Genomic DNA, 14,739 nt, shown 5'->3' with positions numbered 1-14,739 from the left:
GCCTCCGTCCCCAGGCACTTTTCTCTGAAGCTGGAATTAGGAGGCACTCTCCATGCTTTGCCACCACAGATTATGACTCTGCTGGTCGAGGGTGGTACCCAGGCAGTGACAGCTTCAGAAGCTTTTCGTGGAAAGATGCTCATGTTCAGCCTAAGTTGTCAACCTCTCATTTTGGAGCTTGTTAGAAATGTGTAATGCAGACCTCACCCCTGACCTACTCAGTCAAAATGTGTATTTTAACAAATTCCCAGGTGATTCATGAGTACTTTAAAGTTTGAGAAGCACGGGAAACCGTTAAAGGCAGAATACAAAGCTGAGTAAGACAGTCCCTGTTCTCAGGGGCGGACAGGCCTGTTATATGTCACTGTGCTACTGGCAGGGAGAAATCTCTTCACAGAGGTTCATAAAAGTGAGTGGCCCTGGCTGTGAACTTTGAAATGATTTCTTGTGTCACCTTTGGTGTAGTGATCACAGTGTGCCCATCACTGCTCTAGAAATATAGAGGTTGACCCATTTTCCTGCTAGGAAACAGTATGGTTTCCTAGTGAAGAGTGTGGGTTAAGTCAGACTGTTTTGGCTCATATTTTGTGAATTATCTCTACTAAACCTCAGCTTACTTATCTGGGAAAAGGGATAATAATTTACTGTCACTTGATGATTGCTCAAAAAATGTTGGCTCTTATTATCAGTAACAACACTGCTTGAACTGTTCTCTTTAAAACTTCCTCAAAGTCACCTGCTGTGAGTGTACCATGGTCAGATCAACTTAGGATGTTGTTTATCTGTGATAATAATTCTAAGAGCCTTAGATTACTTGAAGGTGAGGAGTTTTAATGATAGTTTATTTTCTTCATAATTACTCTATCTAGCAGCTGCACCTCGACACAAAGGTGACATTTTCTAGTCAAGAGTAGTAATATGAAATCTTTAGTATAGAGAAATTAAGAGGTATTGAATAATTATTATTGTGAAACAAAATTATGAATGTTCATTATTCACACTCCATTCACTTAGCAACTATTTTAGGGTTCATCATATAATATTATACTTAGGTCTGAGCCTGTGCCTCCTATTAGGCAGTGAACTTCACAAGTCTTTAGATTTAAGACTCAGAGAACCTCTGTTACAGCGTCCAGCACATGCTGGGTGCCCAGTTTTTGTTGAATGAGGAACTCAGTTAGCAGCTGCTCTATACTAGGTACTAGGTGTCTCCCAAAGAGGGGGCAGATAACTTCACAGATCACTCTGGAACAGGGCCTAGTGGGCGGGGCACTAAGGTTCCGAGGCCAGGACTACTCCAGCATGGGCTTTGGAGGACCGGGTGCGCGTGTGGACATGGTTGTGGGCTGGGGGAGACTTTCCAGGTGGAGGCAGAGTTAGGAACAGCTGCTTGGATTGGGGGCTTGAGAGTGGGGAGTTGAGGGCTTATTAATCTCTTTGCCTCCTGTTGTGTTAATTTTCTAGATTGAGGCCACTGAATCCACTTGAAAGGCAGTCATCATGCAGTTGACTTTTACAACTTCTGCACGTCCTAGGCACACCCAGAAGTGTAAAAGTTAATAAACACCTTCCATATCGCCAGCCAATTTGAGAAATAAAATGTTGCAGTCACTGCCTCTGTGGTCCCATCCCTCTTGTTCTCTTCCTAAAGGTCACCATGACCTGTGGGCATGTATTGTGCCTATATAGGTGTGAATCCATAAACAATATATAGTATTCTTTCACATGTTTCTGAACTTTATATAAGTGCTATCTTGTTTCCTTTTGTAACTCACTTATTTGCTCAACATTTCAAATTCATTCTTACTGATTCATAAAGCCCTAGTGTATTAATTATTTGCTGAATAATATTCATTGCATGAATATACACTGTAACTAATTTTCCCATTTGCCTAGTTATTAACATTTTGGCTGTCTTGTAGGCTAGGTATATATTTAGGAATAAAATTGCTGGAGAGTAAGTTATAATCATTTTCTGGGTGAACCAAGGCATTCTTGAAAGGGCATATTACATTTTCTTTGAGAGTATGTAATTTTATCTACTTCTGTTTATAAAGTAATTTTTAGTTATTTTACCTCCTGATCCTTATAATTCCCAAATCCCAACAAAAATAGCAGGAGCTTAAAGAGAAAGCATGGGGAAAAAATGAAGCGAAACCAGTCTCCTTTCCCTTCAGGAGCGCTGATGCGGACTCTGTTATCCATTAGTTAGGCCTGGTGCGCGTCCATTCCGTCCGCCCCCCCCCCCCAAGTCCTGTAGGTCCAAGTTTCTCAGATGCCTTGGTGGCAGTTGTTGCCTGCGTCTGACAGCTGTGAGTGTTGCCTGTCTGTCTTAACTTCTGGCTGTCTAAAGCAGGGTTTGAACAAAAGGCCAAATGAGCCTTTTCATTTAACGACAGCAGAAAAACAGAAACAAAGCTAGAAAATAGGAAAACACAAATCACATAAAATTAGGTGTGAATTTAACACAGGTGAATTTTATATAATATAAATGAATCAGATCTATTTATTGCCTATTTCAGCCATTCCTTTATAGCCAGAATGTGTGTGCTGTAGGAAATGATGGTCTTTAAAAATAGTACCTCGAAAACCGTAGTGCTACTTAAGAAAAACAATGCTGAGATTAGCACTTTTTTTCTTCTTTTTCAAATGATGTTGGACAAACTCCCTTTCTCACATAAGCAGCAGCCACTCCACATAAGCTAGCACAGTTGTCCTTTCTCCCTGTAGTCAGCTGGCCTCCTGGCTTCTAAAGAGTTAAGCTGGAGGTTTGTGAGGTCATGCGTGGCTTCCCAGGATCTGGACTTCTGAAGCTCTCTTGGAGGGGGGCTGCCTGCGGAGAGGGGAGGCGGGGCGAGGGGAAGTACTCCTTCAGCAACTTCAAGTTCTTACCCCGCAGCCCTGAGGGAACAGTGGCGTTCTGGGAGAATGTCGCTGCCGAGTCAGGGTGCAGCAGTCTGCGCTCCCAAAGGAAGCAGCTGTAGAAGTGCATTGAAAGAGCCCTTGCCGATGATGAAGTTCTGCTAAACAGATGGGACCAGAGGATGTTCTTTGTATTCGTGACAAAATTACGGACAAGCTGTTTGCTGACAAAGGTAACTGGAATTGACTTTATGTTCTTTGTCTGGTCCCAGGCAGTGCTGGATTACGTGTGATTGTACTTACAGAAAATTCCTTGTATTTTAAACTTTTATTTCAAGTGAAAAACATTGTAAGAAAGTCTTAGAAGAAACTTAGGAAAATGATAATTCCTGTATATTGTTTTCTAAACAAGGATGTCCGAAGTGCGGAGGGTGTATTTGTACGGGGCTGTGATGTTTGGGCAGTGAGATGCTCCCTTGATGGAGCTGTGCTGCCCTTTGAGGCCAGCAGGTGTTGCTCTGCGCTCCTGCACCCAGGGCGCTGCTAGCCGCCTTCTACTAAACTTCAGGCGTCGGGAGGTCACCAGCTTGAGCTTTGTCATTTCAGTGGAGTCCATTCTAACTGCTGCGCAAGGCTGCCACTCTTATTTTGGTGTATCACTGCTCTAAAGGGAAGTTGGCTGTGCTGTTAGTGTAGAGACATGATCTGTCTTAGAATTTGGCCTTGGTTTTGAAACTTCAAAGACTAGTCAGTTATCTAAAGAAAAAAGGTAAAGGGAGTTTTTGTCTGGAGCTGAGGGGACGAGCTCCACAGTTCTCTCTGGGAAGGTCTCTCTTCACGTTCAGGCCAGGGCATATGCAGGGCAGCTCTAGGGTCAGATGGTAACGGGCCAGAGCCAGTGGGTTGATATTACTTCCATTCTTGAGATGCTTGGAGTTAAAAGATTCATGGACACCCCAAGGCTGGTGAGAACCCCAGGGCTTGGATGTCTGGGGTAGTCAGCTGAGTGTAACTGGTGTGTTGGTGAGTATGTATGAGCCTGGACTGAGGAGTCATAGTCTCAGCGGTTTAAGTTTTACCTCCGTTTCTTACCGTTTGACCTCTAGTGAGTTACTTCACTACCCCGACCCTCAGTCTCTTCACACGTGAAGTAGGGACGGTGACCGGAGTGAACACGGGGTGGCGGTTGTGAGGGTTAACAGAGGTGCAGTGCGTGGGCGAGTTCAGCAGCCTTTCTCCTGCCTTAGAGCTCAGCAAGTGTGAATAAAGCACGGCTATTACTGTGTTTAAATTGTTCTCCCTTATATCAGGCGTGAGAGAGCCTGGGCCTGTAGACTGGTGGTCACAAACTTGTGGTCACATGGACTTGTGGGTACGCTCACACAGTAAACGCGTCAGGGCTTCTTTGTGCCAGGGTTCCAGGCGGTGCCTCCTCAGCGCCTGTGGCCCCTTGCCCCTCCCTGCCGCCCTCCCCCAGTCATCTCTCAGATGGAGCCTTTGTGGAAGGCTCCACAAAGGGAGGGAGGAAGATGGGTAGATTGGTACAAAACCATCAACACTGTGAAAACGTCTTTATGCTCAAGTCCTTTCAGTGAGGGTTAGTTTCATCGTCTTTGAACGGGGAGAACAGCGCTGTGTGCTCACGTGCCGCGCAGGGGCCACGCAGCCCACACGGGGAGTGCAGTGGAAACGTTGTCGGGGCCTGGCCGCTCCTCCTGGTTCTTCCTGTGGGTGCAGGTCGTGCTCTGCCTGCAGCGGTGGCCGCTCTTACCGGGTTTTTCTATGTTCCCAGGTTGGCCCATTCTGTCTTCATGCTCCAGGAGTTAGTGGCTGGGCGAAGCTCCTTAGCTCCTATTTCCTGGACTATAGCTTGTGGATGATGTCTTTTTTCCATGGTTATTGAAGACATTAAATGAGATAAATATGTGAAAATGCCTAACAATTTGTTTGCTCCTTTAAGAATTGCTCTATTTTTTTCTGTTACTATGAGGGGAAAAATCATACAATTTGTAAATGAGTCTCTTTTCCCTGTTTTGCTTTTATAAAGGTTTCATGTCTAGATTAGTGCTTCTAAAGCTTTTGTTTAATTTAAAATAGTTTAAATAGTCAGTTTCTGTTTGCCTGCATGACTTTCCAGTGCAGCTAATCCTTATAGCTTTTAAATTTAATTTTGAACTAGTTTTCAAAAATACAAAAGGAATATGTGCTGATGGTAACAATTCAAACTGAAGTCCCTGTGGTCCCACTTTGCCGAAGGGACCTCCTGATGGTTCCTAGGGTGTCCTTGCAAGGCATGGTCTGTGCAGCTCTTTGGGGACCAATTTTAAACTGCCTTACAGTGTGAAAGCACAAATGATGGAAAGTTCTTTCGGAATTGCCAGCCCCCTGAAGCGTGGTTCCTCCCTACAGCTCTACCACACAGCTCTGGAGTGTTTAGCAGCCCCTTGGAGGGCGCCCGCCTGCACAGCTGGGCTGTGTCACCAGAGCTGAGTGCATTCAACAGGGCCAGCTGTAGCCACACCGTGGTTCCTGCCATCAGGCCAGAGTTCCTGCAGAAGAGTGAGCCATGGGCCTCTCTCAGCAGACGCCAGGGCTGACCCTGCTCTGAAAATGCCCAGTCCTGACATTCTAGGGAGGCAGAGCCTGTGTTGGGTTCCAGCAGGGATATTAGTGATTATGTGGCTGGCCTGAGGGTGTGGTTCAGTCACGCCACTGGTCTGCGGTTGTGTTTGGCTTTTTGTCATTAGTAACGTTGGGTTGAGGGAGCATCAGAGAGGTGTGCTGAGTGTGGTCTTGGAAGATACGGGCTCAGCTGCCAGCCCGGCTGTTTACCAGCTGTGAGCCGGGGCAGAGCTTCTTTGGTCCTCAGTTTCTTTACTTGGAAAATGGGACCATTGTGAGGTGTGAAGTGAAATAATGCACGTGACAGTGCTAGGTAGACTACGAAGTGCTCTGTGGATTCTTTAAGTTTCTTAAATGTTTGGTGTTCTTGACCTAACCCAACCTCTTTGTGAGTATCCTGTGTCCCATCTGCTCCTGAGTGGTCCCGGCATGCCTACAGCCTGTCTTCAGAAGCAGGGCGGGCAACAGAGTTTCTGCGCTCAGAATGTTCTTCAACAAGCCACTCCCTTTTGTTGATTCAGCTGGTCCTCTGTGGAGGCCCTGCTTTTCAGCCAGGGAGACACTGGGGACTGAGGCCCAGAGCACCTCCGTAGCCCAGCTCTGCTACTGATCCTGAGACCCAGTCACTTCCTCTCTTGATCCCTCCATGTCCTCATCTTTAAGACATTTGTATTTGACGTGGAAATGATGATTCTCTTCCTTTTTCTGTCTTTCCTCTACCTTGCTGTATCCATCATCTTACTGAACAATTTCTGCTTCCCCTTTTAAACACCTTGGGATAGTTATCTTCAAAAAGATAAGACAGGTGAGTAATGAGGCTGTGAACAGCAAGTTGAGGAATGCTGTGTTGACTTTTGAGCCCTAAATGTGGAAAGGGTGATGGGGTGTTCAGGGTAAGTATCAAATTGTCCTGCCTGTAAGCCACTGACCTTGACATTGGTTTGTTTTGTATTCATCCAGAACTGGTCACCTTTGATTAGGGCTTCCGTGTCTCAGACCTGTTGTTATGGGAGCTGTGAGAACCTGAAGGGGAAGAGAAGAAGGATGCCCTGGCAGCTGAAATGGAGATGCCACCAGGAGAAGAAATGGAGAATGAATTTCTTGGAGCTGGAGACAGTGATCCCTCTGGGGCAGGGAGGGCCTTTGGCCAGGCTGTGTGTGCGAGATGTTTGCGTTGCTGTGGTTTGGTTCTCAGTGCTGTTCATCCTTCCTGGTTTCCTAAGTTCTTTGTCTAAATCTTGTTGAATAGAGGAGCACATCTAGCAGGTGTGGACACTCCAGTCTGGCTTTCTCAAGATAAGACTGCATTTCTGGGTGACAGAATGACAGGGAAACATTTGTATTTCTTCAGTGTTTTGCTGCTAAAAGATAAACAAAAAGACAGTTAAAAACTATCTCTGCAGCTTACAAATCAGAAGGCTCAGGACTGGCCCAGGTAGGGGGAGACAGTCACTGACCACTGGAACTTGTATCTCTAGTGAGTCCCTTGGGGGACCCATCAGATGAGCCAGCTGTTAGAGACTCATGAGTTGTCCTTCTGGTTGGAATAGGTCACCTAGAGAATTCCAACACTCCTGGCTTTTAAGGCAGTGGTTGGTAGGAGGAACACAGATTTGTCTGTGATTGGCTGAATGATCCGAGTGTGTGACTGTGTGTTATAGGAATTATCTCTGCTCTAGACCCTTCCAGTTGCAATGTGAGTGAAGATACTGTTGCTCAAGACTTGACACTTCTTGCTAAATTCTGAAGGGTGGGGTCTCAGATACTGACCTAGCATAAACTTTGTAACAAGTAGATCAATATCTATTTAAGTGCCAGGTGTTATAAGTGCTGCTTCAGGATTGGAGGTGGGGACATGGCCAACAGGTTTAGAAGGTAATGGAGAGTACCAAAAGTAATAGAAATTAAAAATAAACAAATGGGACCTAATGAAACTTAAAAGCTTTTGCAAGGCAAAGGAAACTACAAACAAGACAAAAAGACAACCCTCAGAATGGGAGAAAATATTTGCAAACGAATCAATCGACAAAGGGTTAATCTCCAAAATATATAAACAGCTCATGCAGCTCAATATTAAAAAAAACAGACAACCCAATCCAAAAATGGGCAGAAGACCTAAATAGACATTTCTCCAAAGAAGACATACAGATGGCCAAGAAGCACATGAAAAGCTGCTCAACATCACTAATTATTAGGGAAATGCAAATCAAAACTACAGTGAGGTGTCACCTCACACCAGTTAGAATGGGCATCATCAGAAAATCTGCAAACAACAAATGCTGGAGAGGGTGTGCAGAAAAGGGAACCCTCCTGCACTGTTGGTGGGAATGTAAATGGATACAGCCACTATGGAGAACAGTATGGAGGTTCCTTAAAAAACTAAAAATAGAATTACCATATGATCCAGCAATCCCACTACTGGGCATATACCCAGAGAAAACCATAATTCAAAAAGACACATGCACCCCAAAGTTCATTGCAGCACTATTACAATAGCCAGGTCATGGAAGCAACCTAAATGCCCATCGACAGACGAATGGATAAAGAAGATGTGGTACATATATACAATGGAATATTACTCAGCCATTAAAAGGAACGAAATTGGGTCATTTGTAGAGATGTGGATGGATCTGGAGGCTGTCATACAGAGTGAAGTAGGTCAGAAAGAGAAAACAAATATCGTATATTAACACATATATGTGGAACCTAGAAAAATGGTACAGATGAACCAGTTTGCAGGGTTGAAATAGAGACACAGATGTAGAGAACAAACGTATGGACACCAAGGGGGGAAAGCGGCGGGGGTGGTGGTGGTGGTGGGATGTGTTGGGAGATTGGGATTGACATATATACACTAATATATGACATATATACACTAATTGACATATTAGTGTATGTATGATTGACATATATACACTAATGTATAAAATGGATAACTAATAAGAATCTGCTGTATAAAAAAGTAAATAAAATAAAATTCAAAAATTCAAAAAAACAAAAGGTAATGGAGAGTAAACCTAAGGAGGAAGTTGGTATAAGGTGGATTTTGCCTTGAATTTTCTGGCATCTTGACCTTGAGAAGCTGGTGTGTCTCATCCTTGGCTCTGACTTTGAATTCACCATGGAAATTGCATAGCTGAGCATTTTCTGAAGTTTAAAAACGAGGGAACTCAAAAGTCTCCACCTGAAACACAGCCGAAGAATGTCACTTGTCGCATTTAACGTAACGACAGACTGCCGAGTCCACGGCCCCACCTTCTCTGTGGGATTCTGTCATCCTGGGCTCCTCAGTTGGTAAGCAGTGTGGGTTTCACAACCCATTCCTTGGAAAGTAACCTCTTCTTTTTAAAGGAGAAAAACATTTTTACTAACAAAATATTTTACTGGGAAATTTAGGTTGAACTAAACAGATACCCACCACCACACACACACACACACAGACACACACACACACAGACACACAGACACACACACACAGACACACACACGCAGACACAGCTCAGGCAGCCTCGGTGCAGCGTGTGAAGTGTCGTCTTGCCCTGCCGCTCCTCCTGGGGAGCTGCCCCTCCTGAGTCAGCCGAGCCCTTCCTGTGGCGCTGGGTCTCCTTGGGAGGCTGCGAGGTCCATCTGCAGGAGCTGGGCCGGGCGCCCAGAGTGGGCTTGCCCTGCCCAGGGTGTGGTAAGGGTCCCGATCCACCCAGGGTTGGCCGATGTACAAGTAATATTTATCTTATGTTGCACTCAGTTTTATGAAAACAGCTGAGGATGGCAGTCTGCTGTAACTGTACACCAACTTGGTTAAAAGTAAGTGTCATTATAAAGGAAGTAACAGGATTTAGGGATATTTTTTTCTCACAGTACTGTATATATTATGTGACCAGTAGTTGTCCTTTCTGTGCTTGGATGCCATTCTTTTCACCTGTTTTCTTGACGGCGCATTTTCTTTTCCTGCTTCCTTTCCCTGTGTCTTCAGGGCTGTTCCGTCTTGCTGAGCCTCCACAGGCACTGATGGACAAGGCCTTTAAGCTGCCATGTTGCCGTGGCCATTGCACATGTGAGGCCAGCCTGACTCTGATGAGCCCAGGGGTTGCCTCCCGACCCGTCTGTGCAGGGTGGGCCTCTGAGGTTGTCCCGTGTCTGCTGGTGATGCCGGGGGGCCGTAGGAAGAGCGTCGTGCTGGGAGTTGGGAGGCGTGGGCTCTGGCCCTAGTTCTGGTCATATCCAGATTCTTAACCTCCCTCCGAGGCCTTCCTTTACTCGTCTGGGAAATGAGATTAGATTCAGCAATTCACGAAGCATATTCTCAACTCAAAAATTTCATTATTTGGCTCTGTGAAATCGTACTAATTCTGGCTCCTGAGATTAGCTCTTTGTGACCAGTTAGGATCTTCTACACAAGAACAGATTGAAAAGCAGCTAGGAGACTGGAATTGGAGCGGGTAGAAGAACTCCAGGGCTGAGCACCGCATGTGTCGCTGGCCGGCTGGGAGGCCGGAAAGCAGGCGCACGAGGGAGCAGGGTCCACTCTTCCCCGACTTTCTTGGGCGGTTTTGCACAGCCTGACCTTCTGCATGTTCTTCCATGAAAGCCTTCCATGAAAGCAGCAACCACTGGTTACCCTTCCTCAGTCTGAACTGCTTGGGAAGAAATACTTATTCTGAAACCCAAATGCCCCTCTTCTAGGAAGGCGAGTGCAGAGATGGTAGGAGACTCTAATTCTTCTTCTCTTGGCTGAAGTAAGGGACTAAAGGTTGCGTCTTCTCCACTCCTTATCAGAGGGGCCTTGTTTCTCACATGAAGGCAGAAGTGTGGGCCCCAGCGGCTGAAATGAAACCAGGACGGAGGAGGTAAATGTCCATGTAATCCTCTCTTGAGTCTCAGTGTCCAGTGTGTGTATGTTGCAGGCCTACACTTAAGGGACATATCCTCTCCCTTTGGAACTGAAGAAGCGTGGAGGTGACCATCTGGAGCCTGGGCTTTCTCTCGTGCCTCACGTTAGCTCTGTGACTCCGGGCATGTCCCTTACTCTTTTCTGAGCTGGTCTCATGTTTAAAATGAGGGAGTTGGGCTAGGCACGGCAGTATTTAGGGTTTTTCCCCGAGCCAATGTGCCAGGAACTTGAGATCCCCCTCTTCATTTGCAGGATGTGGGAGGGGTGTGGCCGTGCGGGAAAAGGAGAGGAGCAGCTAGCTTGTGCGGACGCCTTGTGTCCAGCCTGCAACCTCCTTGGGCAGAGGCTGTCTCATAATTTTTGTGCAGCACTAACTCCCAGTTACCGCAGAGCGTCTTACAGTTGATGGTGCCTTTGGTCAGTTTGCGGATTTTGCTGTTTATTTATCAAGGTGTCACAGCCTGAGGTGCCTAGTTAGGAGCACAGTCACCCAGGAACAGGAGAGCCCTCCCAGTCTGAGTTGTTCCTTTGTGGCCATGGAACTTTTGAACTGTCTGTCCCTTCACAAGTAGTGTCTCCCTCCAGGGGTGGCAGAAACGTTTCTGTCCATCTCCCTCTTTCTGTTTCTTTGTTTTACCTTCAACATAAGCCTCAAGGACACTTGTCCCCCAGCCTGTGTTAACTGCCTGTTCACATTCAGGTTGAGGAGCTGCTGGTGCCTTTGAACCTCGAGGGGAGGTTTAGCAGGGACAGCCGTGCTTCTCCAGGGAACTGTCTGCCTTTGCCTTCTTGTTTTAATGGTAGTGCCAGTCAGAACACTTGTGTTCCATCCGTAAGGCCCAGCACATGCACTGAATGGCTTACTGAGCATATTTTCTGGTCACGATGGGATCTGAAAATCTCCTTTTCCTATCCTGATTCTTTCAGTACCACAGGGCAACTTTAGAGTTGGCAAATTGCCTTGTTTAGAATACATCCCAACTCGGTGAAGGATCCCACTCTTCCCAGTCCTGGAGAATTCTTTTATTGAGGCTCATCCCACTGACTTAACTGAAGGAGATCAGTACGAGTGGAGGTCATTACAACTGCATTTAGTTATCTGTGCTGTTGGTCAACAGAGTTATAAAGGATTTCATTTATATATGTTTATTTTATTCAAAACAATAGTTTTAGTATTCTCTCCTGTCAGATTTTTAGACAAGGAGATAGTTTGATTCATCTGAGTTTCTCTCTTCTGACATTTCCTAATTGATGTAGTAATGAGACCTCGGAACTTTCACCTGTGGGCAACAGGGAGGGAGAGGAGAGAGTCAGAGGGCTCACGGAGCCCCCAGCCATCCCACAGACACAGCTGACGGGGTGCTGATGTGGTGATTCCAGAGCCCTCTCAGCTTGGAGTACTTGTCCCCTGAAACCCTTTTCTGTGCCCCTGGACGTGGTGACTGAGGAGAGAGTTGCCACCCCGCTTATGTCACTAACTTTGGGACCACAAGCAGGGCTGTCGGTGGGATGGCGCAGCTGCCGAAGGCCCCGGGTGTCCGCTCCAGGAGACTGTGAGAGCCTGGCTCGCTCCTGCTGTGACGGCCTCTCCCCTCCCGTCCCGTCCTCGCCAAGGTGGTGTCTGCCTCCACGTGCCAAGGACCTACAAGTAGTATAGTCTCAAATCAGAATGGTACTGGTGTAATATGCTATTTACTTTTGAGGAAATGTTGTAGTTTACTAAATATCATATTCTTACCTCATGCTTTTTTTCCCTTTAGAACAAACTTACCCTCAAGTTAAAACTTTATTTAAGCAACAAGATTTTAGAAAATCTAGGTTAGTTTGTGAACTCATATGACATGCTTTGAGCCTTCCATGGCTATACATTCTTAGATTTGAGTGCAAATCTTTCCCCACCGATTTGGAATGAACTGGGCATTGTAGCTGGTTTTGTATGGAACAGTTGTTTCAGATCCCAACCCTGTAATGACGTCATTTTCTTTATACCCAAAGTAAATGCTGTGCAGACTAGATGATTCTGGAATTTGACCTCCCTGTTTTTCTCCTGATTAAACTCTTCTCTTGCAGAGGAGCCCTGCTAGTGCACAGGTCCTTATACGTTATTGTTTTTGTGCCTCTAACTTTTCTGGTAATAAATCTTATTTTTCTGTGAGAAAGCAGCCCATCCTGTTTGAGGGGGAGTAGGGGTTGTGGCTGCAATTGCAGATGCATCCAGTGTTCTGTTTTGATTTTCTAACTTCAGAGTGCCTTTTCAGTGGAAGTGATTCAGTCTTAATTGTTATTATATTTAGCCAAGATAAAGCATACTTTAAGTTGTTTACATGTAAGGCCTTGAATTAGAGAGAGGAAGAGTGCTAGAGCCCCAGGGAGTCATTCGTAGAGTTTTCAAGTTTCTGAGGGAAGACAGAAGTGTATCTACCTCAGATTTTTTGTATGTGCATGAAAAAGAATAGGGGAGAGATCAACCTGTAGAAAATTCCATCCTCTCTAGAATTCTCAAGGGCCTGAAGTAGGGCCATTCCTTTACTTTCTTTCTATGGTATCTTCATATTTTAAGAATAATTACTCTTGTAGTTTTTCCCTGTGTAGATTTAGATCTTAGATAATTATGGGTAATTTGTATGATTCAAAGGGTATTACTGCAAGTCTTCCTATGATTATGTTAACATTTGTAATCCCATCAAGCTAACTGCTGGACCTCTTTTAGGGCCAGAACTCTATCTATGCAATGGATATAATTGTGTGTAGGGTTAAGAACCTGATTCTTTACCAACGGATTTGTCTTCACAGCCTAACCTGGCCATTTCCTGATAGTGTTACCTTGGGCAAAAAACCCTCCTTTCTGTCCTTTTTGAGGAGGTCGCAGTAATACCTGCTTTCTAGAGGCATTACCAGGATCTGTTGAGATATAATGCTTATGAAGTGCTTGACACAGTGCCTGGAGCTAGTAAGTGTGCAGGAGATGTTGGCTGTCATCAATGTCTTCGCTGTCACCCTCACTGCCAGGTCCTTCCACAGAGGCGCATGTGCCTCTGCTTTTATCACGCCTTTTATGTTAACCCCATCAAGCTCAAAGCTCAGTTAGCAACAAGGGACAGTGTCCCATGCTCATCCCTCTTCTACTTCTCCTCTCTACCTTCTGCCTTTTTTGGTGCCCTTCTGTCAGGGGTGCTAGGTGAGGACTGAGGTTATATCTCAAAGCTATTATTAGAAGAGGAGAAAGAACTACAGATCCAGAATACGGAATGTCTGCAGGTGTCCCTCCAGGAAGAAGAAACTTCCTAATGCCTCTTTATTGTACAAAGGGAAAAAAAGAAAAGAAATTCGAATAATGTCTGACTCTCTTGCTCAGAGTTTTAGGTACGGTGATTCTGATTCCTCATGCTGGAAGTTGGCTGTATAGAAAATTAACTTTCAGTAATGGGTCCCTATAATCCTTCTGATGATTTTATTTTTTATTAACAACTGTAGCAGAGACATAGTCTTCTAGAGAGATGCATTGACATTGGAAAAACCAACATGGAAACTGAATATCTCCTGATAAAAGTTAGAATAATAGGAAAATTTATGGTTCTCTGCTCAAGTGAAATCCGTGCCTGGTTCCATATGTTCTGGCAAAAAGGAACATCAGAGGAAGGCTTCTGTGCCTTCACATTGTACCAGACTTTCTTTAGTGAATGTCCTCCTTCTCTGATACATGTTATATCTAAAACCTTTGCTGAAGAGCTCTCATTGACTGAATATTAACAAAGTCTTCGTATAAGTAACACCACACAATTTTTGTGAGATCTAACTCGCCTTAAAAGAAGACTAAACAAAACATCCGCTTGCTGTGAAGAAGAACCAAAAAAGTTTTTTCCACTTAAGCCCCTTAAGCATTTTTATGTCAAAAATAAACTACCTTTGATAGATGGCCTCTAAGCAGTCTGCAACACAGATTACAAAAAGGCATGTAACTTTGGCGTTGTGTGGCCTTGAGCTGCTGTGGGTTTATGGGGATTCATACAGTGATGCTGCAGAGAGTAGCTGTGGTTTAGGTAAAGGAACCCTGGCTGTGGGCTAAACGCTAGCTGGGGTGATCCTCAGTCAGCCGGCTCAAGTCTCCTTGTGTATCCAGCAGTGGACTCTAGGTACTTCTCCCTTCCTGAGAGTCTTAAGAATTTGAAGTACTGGCTAAAATGGGAGGAGAGTGGGGAAGTCCATTGTATTGTTGGAAACAGCAGAGGAGGGGTCCCTCAGTTGCCCTCCTGCTCCTGTGACTTGTAGGTAGGTTTCTTTATCAGCTCTACCTTTTCTACCCCTGCATTGGTCTCAAGTCCTCTGCTTACAGATAGAGCAGGTTCTGATTAAACAAAGGAAGG

At 45.3% G+C, this 14,739-nt stretch overlaps 1 protein-coding gene across 7 annotated transcripts in view; it reads left to right on the top strand.

The window, feature by feature from the left end:
• The window catches only part of PSD3 (pleckstrin and Sec7 domain containing 3), a 545,202-nt gene that overhangs the window by 195,221 nt on the left and 335,242 nt on the right, over positions 1-14,739 (top strand). Inside the window, exon 1 of one of the 7 annotated variants that reach the window (XM_061177520.1) lies at positions 2,911-3,095. The exons of the other annotated variants lie outside the window; for them this stretch is intronic. The gene's annotated coding sequence lies outside the window, so the exon portion shown is untranslated. Of the gene's footprint in view, positions 1-2,910; positions 3,096-14,739 lie in introns of those variants that run through there. 7 annotated transcript variants of the gene reach the window in all.

This window comes from Eubalaena glacialis, chromosome 20 (assembly GCF_028564815.1).
Source record: "Eubalaena glacialis isolate mEubGla1 chromosome 20, mEubGla1.1.hap2.+ XY, whole genome shotgun sequence".
Taxonomy (NCBI): domain Eukaryota; kingdom Metazoa; phylum Chordata; class Mammalia; order Artiodactyla; family Balaenidae; genus Eubalaena; species Eubalaena glacialis.
The sequence above is the reverse complement of the archived record's forward strand: the minus strand, read 5'-3'. Positions and strand labels throughout refer to the sequence as shown.